The sequence below is a fragment of the Chionomys nivalis genome, chromosome 10 (genome assembly GCF_950005125.1).
Source record: "Chionomys nivalis chromosome 10, mChiNiv1.1, whole genome shotgun sequence".
NCBI lineage: Eukaryota > Metazoa > Chordata > Mammalia > Rodentia > Cricetidae > Chionomys > Chionomys nivalis.
In genome coordinates, this window is record NC_080095.1 from 40179228 (window position 1) to 40190015 (window position 10788).

Consider the following 10788-nt stretch of genomic DNA (forward strand, 5'->3'; position numbering starts at 1 on the left):
CTGCTTTCTGTCACTGTAGATGAGCTGGCAGTCTCTAGCGTTTTGAATATGGAGTGATGGTATGTATGTGTGGTCTTTAGGGGGGTGGAGTGATGGTATGTGTGGTCTTTAGGGGGGTGGAGTGATGGTATGTGTGGTCTTTAGGGGGATGGAGTGATGGTATGTGTGGTCTTTAGGGGGTGGAGTGATGGTATGTGTGGTCTTTAGGGGAAGGGCTTCTATCTCTTCCACCTGTGCATTTTTAAGTTCACCCATATTATGTAACTCGTACTTCATTCCACGTTAGTGTTAGCTAGCAGTTCCTCGTGCGGATGAACCATGACTTCTCTATCTGCTCATTGGTTGATAGACGTCTAGGGTGTGTTGAGGTTAGAGCTAGCCTTTGGATCGACTTCTCTCTCTCTCTCTCTCTCTCTCTCTCTCTCTCTCTCTCACACACACACACACACACACACACAAATATCTAAAAGTGTAAGTCTAGGTCGTTTGCAGGTACATATTTAACTTTGAAGAAATAGTCATTGTAACTGTGGCACACGCCTTTAATCCCAGCCGCTGGGAGGCAGAAACAGGTGGAGCTCTGTGAGTTTGAGGCTAGTCTGTACCATATAGTAAGTTCCGACACCCTTAGCTACATAGTGAAACCTTGTCTCAGTAAATAAATAAATGTAGAGATACACAGATACATACATACAAAAGAGAAAAAAGAAAGAAGAAAAGAAAAGGCAAATTTCCTGGGTTTTGTTCTTTTTGTTTGGCTTGGTATTTTGTTTGTTTTGAGACAAGGTCTCCTGGAGCCCAGCCTAGCACTGAACTCCCTGTGGACAGGAGGTTGATCTTGAGCTACCCCCAGTGCTGGAATTACAAATGTGCACCACCATGGTCAGTTTATGCCAGTGATCAAACTCAGGAGTTCACAGCTGCCAGGGGAGCATTCCACCAACCAAGCTGCATTCCCAGCCACAGTGAGTGTGTCGCTTTCTGCTCTGCAGTGTATGGCGTCCCAGCCAATCCATTCACGGTCAATCTTTGTAAGCTCAACCTTTATAAATTTCTAGCCACTCTTTTTCTTTTTTTGTTTTATTTTTAGATTTGTTTATTTCTATTTCATTCATATGTGTTTTGCCTGCGTACATGCGTGTGCACCACTTACACGCAGTGCCCTCAGAGGTGCCCTCAGAGGCCAGAAGAGGGTGTTGGGTCCCCTTGGAGCTGGAGTTACAGACTGATGTGTGGTGACACCTTACCTGGTGCTAGAAACCAAACTTGGGTCCTTTTCAAGAGCAGCACATGTTTTTAACTGCTGAGCCATCTCTCCAAACCCTTATGTTACCTACCCATTTTGAGGGGATTTTTCTGTTAGTTGCAAGGTATGGACTGAAAGTAAATTATCCTTTTATCTTGAAGAAAAAGTAAAATCCAACCATCTTAATTAGGGTTGGTTTCAATTGCTGTGAAGAAACACCATGACCAAAAGCAAGTGGTGGAGAAAAGGGTTTATTTGACTTACACTTCAGCATTGCTGTTCATCACTGAAAGAAGTCAGGACAGGAACTCAAACAGGGCAGGATCCCAGAAGCATGAGCTGATGCAGAGGCCATGGAGGGGAGCTGCTTACTGGATTGCTTCCCATGGCTTGCTCAATTCACCTTCTTCTTTTAGAACCCAGGACCAGCAGCCCAGGGATGGCACCACCCACCGTGAACTGGGCGCTCCCCCGTTGACCACTAAATGAGAAAACGCCTTACAGCTGGATGTCATGGAGGCATTTCCTCAGCTGAGGCTCCTTCCTCTCTGACCACTCTAGCACAAAACCAGCCGGTACACCAGCTTGACCATGCTTTAACCACTGTATTCAGATAGCTTGAGCACTTCAAATTATGTTAAATTACTTTCCACAATTAATTAATTTTGTTTGCTAGTTTGCTTATTGGCTTCTTTTAAGAAAGAAAGAGGGGGCTGGAGAGATGGCTCAGAGGTTAAGAGCACTGCCTGCTCTTCCAAAGGTCCTGAGTTCAATTCCCAGCAACCACATGGTGGCTCACAACCATCTGTAATGAGGTCTGGTGCCCTCTTCTGGCCTTCAGGCATAACACAGACAGAATATTGTATACATAATAAATAAATAAATATTTAAAAAAAAAAAAAAGAAAGAAAGAGACTTCATTAAGAAAGAGTCTCAGCCGGGCGGTGGTAGCACACGCCTTTAATCCCAGCATTCGGGAGGCAGAGGCAGGCGGATCTCTGTGAGTTCAAGGCCAGCCTGGTCTACAAGAGCTAGTTCCAGGACAGGCACCAAAGACACAGAGAAACCCTGTCTTGAAAAACCAAAAAAGAAAGAAAGAAAGAAAGAAAGAAAGAAAGAAAGAAAGAAAGAAAGAAAGAAGTCTCACTAAATATCCCTAGACTTTGAATCTTTAATCCTCCTGTCTTGGTTTCCCCAATTGTGATGATTAGCTGTGCCAGCTTGATTAGATCATTGATGAGGCATGGCTTTGGGTGAATCTGTGAGAGTTTCTTCAGTAAGATTTAACTGGGATGGAAAGACCCTTCCTGAATGTGGGCTGGAGTCCTGGACTGAACAAAAAGAGAAACAGGAAAAAAAATCTTGAATTGGTATTCCATCTTTCTCGTTTCTGTTTGGCTTCATGGACCATTCCTTTTGCCTAGCCCTGATGGGCTACATTCCCTTGAACTATGAACCAAACAAATAAGGAAAGGCATTACTCCCGGCTCTTGGATTGAAACTTTTACACATATATTCTCTCTAACAGGGCAAGGCAGTGGGCCTGCAATCCCAACTACTCAAGAGAATGACACAGACCGATGGAAAGTTCAGGGCCTGCAGTTCACTACAGAGTGAGTTCAAAGTCACCCTGGGTAACTTAGCAAGACCCTGTTTCAAAATAGAAATTTTAAAATTTGGGGCACTAGTAAGATGGTTCAGTGGGTAAAAACATCTGTCACCAAACCTGACGATTTAAGTTCTGGCCCCGGGAACCACATAGCAGGAGAGAATGTCCCACAGATTGTTCTCTGGCTTCCATATGTCCTCCACAGCACATACAACCACAGGCATCTACACACAGAGATACACATGATAAACACACAGATAAATAAACATAATAAAAATAAAATGAGATTTTAAAAAAGTTTCTTATCAAGATGCCTCAACTGAGATTACAAGCCTAAGCTACCATGCTTGACAATGTTATTCTGAGACAAGCTCTCCCCTGTGCATCAGAGGTTGATCTTAAACTTGCAATGTTGCCCAGGTTACCCTCAAACTCATGATCCTCCTGCGTCTCCAGTGTTCATCTTTTAATTTTACCCTACGGGCACATTTACATTCTGTGTCCCCCTTTATCCCCCTTCCTTCCTTTCTTTTCTTGCAGGATTGGAAACTGCACCTAGGATCTCACACATACTACACAAGTACTTTAAGCTCCAGTCCTCTTCCTACTTCTTATTTTGAGACAGGTTCTCTCTCACTAAATTGCTCATGTTGGATGGTAACAACCTCTTCTTCTTCTTCCTCCTTCTCCTCTTCCTTCAAGTAGAATAATTAGACCAATTATTAGGAACGGATTTGTTAATTTATTTAGTGATCTACTTAAAGCCCCGCCTGTGGTGCTTATTTCTAAGCACAGCTTCACTGGCTTCCTGGAACAGATGACCCAGAGATATGGCTGAAACAACAGCCCGTTGCCCTTAACAACCTGACTGATCTCGCTTGCTTTCTCGTCAACCTTGTGGTTTTAGAATATACAATGAGAATACAAACTGGACCTGATACTGAGGCCTTTCAGGGGCTGTTCTGGGTTCAGCCCACCAGGGACAGCTCCTCCATTCCACTCTCACTGGCGACAGAACGTTTCCCCAGAGAGACTCCTGCAACCGTCCTCTCCTTTTAGAGCAGAGTCTCATGATGTGGTCTTGGCTGACCCGGGCCTTGCATTAAATTGCAATCCTCCTGCCTCAGACTCCGAAGAATCTGTGATATTACAGGTCTGTGTCACCTGGTCCAGCTCAGAGTATATTTCTTTTTTGTTTGCTAGTTTGGTTTTTGTTGTTTTGGTTTGGGTTTGGGGTATTTTTGAGACAGGGTTTCTCTGTGTAGTCGTGGCTACCCTGGAACTCACTCTGTAGGTCAGGCTGGCCTCAAAGTCAGAGATCCGCCTGCCTCTGCCACCCGAGGACTGGGATTAAAGGCGTGCGCCACCACTAACCGGCTAGAGTTTATTTCTTGTCTACAGTATATATTTGGGTCTTGGATTTTGTTATAAATCTAATCTGATAATCTGTGTCTTTATTAGGAACATTTAGAATATTTATCTTTAATATGATTATTTATGTGATTAGGTTTAGGATTTTTTTATTAGAATTTATAATGTGTACCACATTCATGCCTGGTGCCTGCAGAAATCAGAAGAAGGTGTCAGGAGGCTGGAGAGATGGCTCCGAAGTCAAGAGCACTGACTGTTCTTCCAAAGGACCCGGATTCAATTCCCAGCACCCACATGGCAGCTCAAAGATGTCTGTGACTCCAGTTCTAGGGATCTGACCCCCTCACCCAGATATGCATGCAGGAAAAACACCAATGCTTGTAGAGTAAATATAAATTAAAAAAGAATGTATCATATCCCCTGGAGCTAGTTACAGGTGGCTTGAGCCACCATGTGGGTGCTGGGAATTGAACAAGGGTCTCCACAAGAGCCTCGAGTGCTAGCAACTGCCGAAACATCTCTCCAGTGGGCTAGGCTGGGCTGAGCTCCTCACATCAGTTACTGATCGAGACAACGCCCACAGACATGTCCACAGGCCAGTCTGATACAGGCAGTTCTACAGTCGAGCTTTCTCTTCCCAGGGAACTCTAGGTTGGACCAAGTTAGTACGAACTCACCAGGACACTACTTTTAGATGGAGCGTTCTAAATTTAGACCAAACTTGTTACTTGTGTTTTCCAAATCTTCTATGCAATCTTCTATGCATTCCCACTTTTTCTCTTTCTTCCTTTTTTTTTTTTTTTTTTTGCCTACTTTGGCAGTCACTGAAGGAAGGGTTCAAATCTGCCGCTACAACAGTGGACTTGTGTGGGCTTTCCCTTTTAATCTTATAACTGTTACTCTGAGGCTATGGTATTAAGAAGTGGGTAAAATTTTTGCTGCTTATTTAATTAGACTTTTTTCTTTCTCTCTCTCTCTCTCTTTTTTTTTTTTTTTTTAAAAAAAACAAAACAGGCTCTCTGGTCCAGGCTGGCCCCGACCTCCTGTCTGAGGAGAAGGCTGAATTTGTGGTTCCACCTTTCCAGGGTGCTAGGATTGCAGGCATGCGCAGTCACACCTGCATGGGGCCTCACGTATGCATTCTACCAAGTGAACTACATTTCTTATTTCCTTAATGTAACTTGAGAATCTTTCAGTGTAGTCATCTAGTTACACTGAATATAATTGCAATCAATAACACATGGAATCATTTCTGCCTTGTGCCTGGCACATTCCACATCCCATTTTAAAGATTTTTTTGTTTGTTTTTTTGTTTTTTTGAGACAGGGTTTCTCTGTAGCTCTCAAACCTGTCCTGGAATTAGCTCCTGTAGACCAGGCTGACCTCAAACTCACAGAGATCCGTCTGTCTCTGCCTCCCGAGTGCTGGGATTAAAGGCGTGTGTCACCACTGCACAGCTCGATTTTTTTTTTTTTAAGAATGATCTGCATGTATGTGTCTGAGTGTGGTTTTATGCGTGTCCCATGAGGCCAGAGGCACTGAATGCCCTTGGAACTGGAATGACAGAGGTTGTGAGCTGCTGGTGTGGGGATGGGGATCAAACTCCGGTCCTCTGAAAAAGCAGAACTCACCCTTAACCACGGGGCCATCTCTCCAGCCCCTTTCTCATCTTTTTCCTGTTCTGTTTTTCATTGACTAAGTCTCTCTCTCTTCCTTTTCATTTATTTGTTTATTTGTTTTTGGTGTTTGAGACAAGGTGATCTCAAACTCACTCTGTAGCTCAGTCTGGACTTGAACTCAGGATAGCAACCCTCCTCACCCTCCCAAATGCTGAGATCACAGACGCGCAACACCATGCCTAAGCCAGCTTTCTCAATGAAAATACAGTGAAGGGTTATTCAGCATCTTAGCACCAGCCTAAATAACAGAGAGATTCTCCCAGAAGGCCAACTGCTCTGTGGCCAAGCATGTGCCGAGCACATGAGGCCAGTGATAAAAAAAAAAAAAAAAAGAGTAAATAGAGGCAAAAGAGAAAACCTTAGCAACAAGAGAAAATTAGTCCCAAATTATCTTGCGAGTGACATCAGTTCATTAGTGAAGACAGTGTGTCAGGCACGTGCATTCTCCTGCCTCCAGATAGCCATCCTTGTGACTCACACAGCAAACTGCAATTTGGAAAGTCCTTGACGAAAGTTCCAGTTCCAGAGAAGTGGGCCCGAGACCTTCCGAGAGTCTTTCTAATAGCTCTTCTCACAGGCACGTGCATGCGGGGCCTCCTTAACCCCCAGGCTAAGCTTGGTTTTTGTTTTTGTTTCAGATTCGACACAAGTGACACCAATTTGATTCTGTCAACTTTCACACCAGACGTTCATGTTTCCAAAAATAGAGGTCTACCTAATCCCTCCGAGCCTCCAATTTCTTTCACATTAAAGAAAAAGTACCCTGGGCAACCTAGGCGGCTCAGTAGGTCAAGGCACTGGCAGCCAAGCCTGAGTTCAATCCTCAGGGCTCACATGGTGAAAGCAGAGAAGCAGTTCCCACAGGTTGTCCTCTGACTCCCACAGACACACTACCTAGAGATACAAATAACAAGACGGTCATCTCCAACTGCGAAGTAAAACTTTCTGCTTGCAAGTTCTTATCTGAATGGAGTCTAGGAGAGTAACTGGGTCTTTGCAAAACACCTTCAGTCCAGCTTATTCTGGGGGATGTGTTGTCCTAAGCTTTTTGTTTGTTTGTTGGGGGACATGTTGTCCTAAGCTTTGTTTGTTTGTTTGTTTTTTGCAGTACTGGATATTAAATCCAAGGCCTCATTCAAGCTCAGCAAGCACTCTGCTGCTAAGCTAAACCCCTTCCCCTCCTACCCTGCACATTCTACATCTATACCATGTCATCCATATCTCTCTGCTGACTGCCCGGTCCTCGCCTCCACGCAGGGACAGGGACTGAATGAAAACCTTCCTCTCTTTCCATCACTCCGCAGATGCCGCTCTCCCTGCACTCACCAGGGATTTCTGTGTTGTTAAATGCAATGTGCACCTTTTGGTCGCATGGATATAGGTGTGTGCACACACAAGTGCTCATGAGTGCAGGAAACCATGAGGATTGAACGCAGATCATCCACAAGATCAGTCAGTGTCTTTAACCTCTGAGCCATCTCTCCGCGCCTGGTCCTTTCTTAGTCCTTAACCTTGCCTCCCATTTCCACATCTGAGCATTCCCGCTCCATGAATCTCTCTTCTCTTTCCGTCTGCGCCCACAATTTGATCTTTAGTTGGATTTTGCCTCTACTTCCTTCCCATTCTTTTACCCAACAGTTGCAGGCTGGGGTCCCTGCGGCTGGGACCTCTCCTCTAACTAGACCTACTCCCAGACCTTGCATCCATATGCATAGCTTTGCATCCTGTCTCTGCCAATTTCCCCCAGGGTTGTATTCCTATGTAAGACCCACACACCCAGCTGCCTGTTACACAAGCGACTTGTACAGCTCAAAGTCACCACATGCCAACAGGCCCAGAGTCACTCTGGCTCCTCCCCCCACTCCTACTGGTTTCCTGGGAGTCCGCTTCACAAATTGGCACTGCCACCCATTTACTCAGCCTGAGGTGGGCTAGAGAGACAAGGAGAACCAAGCGGGTATGAGAAAGACAAGACCCTTGCCCTGAGTCTGGGTAGAATCTCTCACCAGCTAAGCATCCCAGCACAATCAACAAATTTTGCTGCAAGCGCTCGGCTCCTTGCTTGCCTTGGTTTTCTTTCCATCTGCCCACTGGGTTTCTTTTCCACTACGGGACTTTTGCACTTCTGGTTTAGTTAGTTAGGTCTCTTCACACTTCCTTGTTTTGTTTCTTGGTTAAGACATATTCTGAACATAGAGCAAGCTTGTCTTAAACTTCGGGCCCTCCAGCCTCGGTCTCCCATGTGTTGAGACTAAAGACACACACCATGAGTCTTGGTTTGCCATCTTTATTCTTTTCATCTTTTTGTGTGCGCGTGTATGTGTGTGTACACGTGTATGCGTGTGTGCATGCATGTGGGTGTGCATACAGGCCTTAGTACACAAGTGGAGCTCAGAGGACAACTTGCAGAAGGAATCTGTTCTCTACTTCCACCATATGGGTTCCAGGGATTGAACTCAGGTCCTCAGACTTGATGCCTGATGCCCTCATTTGCTGAGCCATTTCCCCCACCCCTTTTAGTCTTCCATGTGTGACCTGTAACTGCCTTGGAACCTCTTCTATTGCAGGTTCTGGTTCCGATGACACCTTACTGTCATTATTAGTAGCTCTTGTCAACAACGTCTTCGTTTGTTAGTATGATTATTCGATTCAGCCATTTTTCTCTGTTGCTCGTCAGTTTCCTCCATGATGCTTCCAAGCGCCCAGCACAGTGCCTGGCTCTGTGTACTCTGAATATTCAATGACTGTGTATAGATGAATGTATCCAAAATAATAGAAACTGCTGTTGAGATGGCCACTGTTTCATTTCTTTTTTTTTTTTTTAAATATTTATTTATTTATTTATTATGTATACAACATTCTGTCTGTGTGTATGCCTACAGGCCAGAAGAGGGCACCAGACCCCATTACAGATGGTTGTGAGCCACCATGTGGTTGCTGAGAATTGAACTCAGGACCTTTGGAAGAGCAGGCAATGCTCTTAACCTCTGAGCCATCTCTCCAGCCCCCTGTTTCATTTCTTTAATGCTGGATTGCTAACTGTTCCTAAATGCCAAGCCACACTCCCATCCCCATATATTTAGTGTAAAAACGTTATGACTTTATAGTGTCACCAACTCAAAAGTCACTGTGAGCAAAATTGATTGCTCAAAATTAAGTAGTGACTCAATCCCCACCCATGTTCAAGTCAGTGCCCTTGCTGACAAAGGCAATGCAAAGGGAGGGTGAGGCAGTTTAATCAGGCTTCCACTTCCTGCTTCCGCCACGTACCAACTTCCTTTTCCTCTCTGACCCTCGGTCTCTCAGGTATGAAATGGCCACACTGCCTAGCAGGGTAATCTAAGGAGAGCTCAGGCCATCCAATTCCTACAGAGCAGGTCTGTCCAGTCAGTCTGATTCTGTGCACTCAGAAGAAAGCCTTCCTTCCCCATCACGGTAGTTCCAGCTGTGCTCACGCGTGCGTGATGAGAGACTCGAGTTCACCCAGAGACAAGGGGCTGTTAGGCTTGTAGGTAGAAGGAAGGATTAATGGTCTTTTCTTTTTTAATCTGTGTGCCACTTGCAAAGCTTCCAGGATCTCCAGCTGCTATTTGTCTTATGAGAAATTATTCTGTGGCTCTTGAAGTGTTGGGGGTGGGGCAGCATGAGGACTAGATGTCCAAGCTGTTTTTGCTTTGTTTAGTTCATCTCACCCATCCTCTGCCTCCAACTCCTAGTCAGGGTATTTACAAGCTTAGAAAGTTGTTGTTTGGGCCAACTTGTGGTGGCCAACACCTTTAGTCCCAGCCCATGGGAGGCAGAGTTAGGCAGGTCTCTGTGAGTTTGAGACTAGCCTGATCTACAGAGTGAATTCCAAGACAGCCAGGGCTATACAGAGAAATCCTGTCTTGAAACCCCCACCCTCAACCCCCCAAAAAAAAGAAAGGAAAAAAAGGAAGAAGAAAGAAAGCAATGAGACAGGACTATAGCTTGAATGGCAGAGCGCTTGCCTGAAATGCACGAAGTCCCGGGTTTTATCCCCAGCACCGTACAAACAAGATGTGCCGCACAAACCTATAATCCCAGGATTCAGGAGGATCAGAAACTCAAGATCATCTGATCAGTGTCCTCCTCAAGCTGCACAGGGAATTTGAGACCAGTTTGGGCTGAACACCCTATCTCAAAAAACAAAACAATAAATAAATAAATAAATGTTGCTTTTGCTTTTACGGAAGGGTTTGCTTTGCCTCATACAGACTTAAAAAGTTCAATCAGTTATGGGAAGTTTTACAGGTCAGCTCGACCCTACTTAAGGTTAGAACTACTATGGACCTGCAGACTCTTAAACAGAATTCTGGAATGCAGAGTTTAGGATGTATCTCGGTGTTGGAGTATGCTTGACTGGAATGCTTGAAGTCTTCAGTTTAGTTATTATTAGCATGAGTGGGAGGGGGAAAAGGGAGGAAGAGGGGGAGAGGAAGGAGGAGAGAGAGGGAGAGGAGGAGGGAATAAGTAATGGGAGAGGGAGGAAGAGGGGAAGGGAGGGGGAGGGGAGAGGAGAGAGATCTAGGTGGATGGGTTTACCAAGTCTAAAGTGAGTTCACTTGGAAGAAGACCTTGACCTAAGCAGCCATAAGGATATTTAACATATTTATTGATTACACCGGAGAGGCTACTCATACTTTTTCCTGGAGAATTATTGACTTGCTTGGTTGTGTGGTACTTCCCCAGACCTCACTAAGGATTTTATGCAATAAGCCATAACACCTTATTAAAATTTGAGAAATTCTGCAAAGTATCCGACCCCAGGGGTTTCGGTTAAGAAACCAGAGGAGTTCAGGCTTCCGTTGTCCTGGCTCAGCTTTTTCCTATCTTTTCTGACAATGTCCTGTGTGGGGCACAGA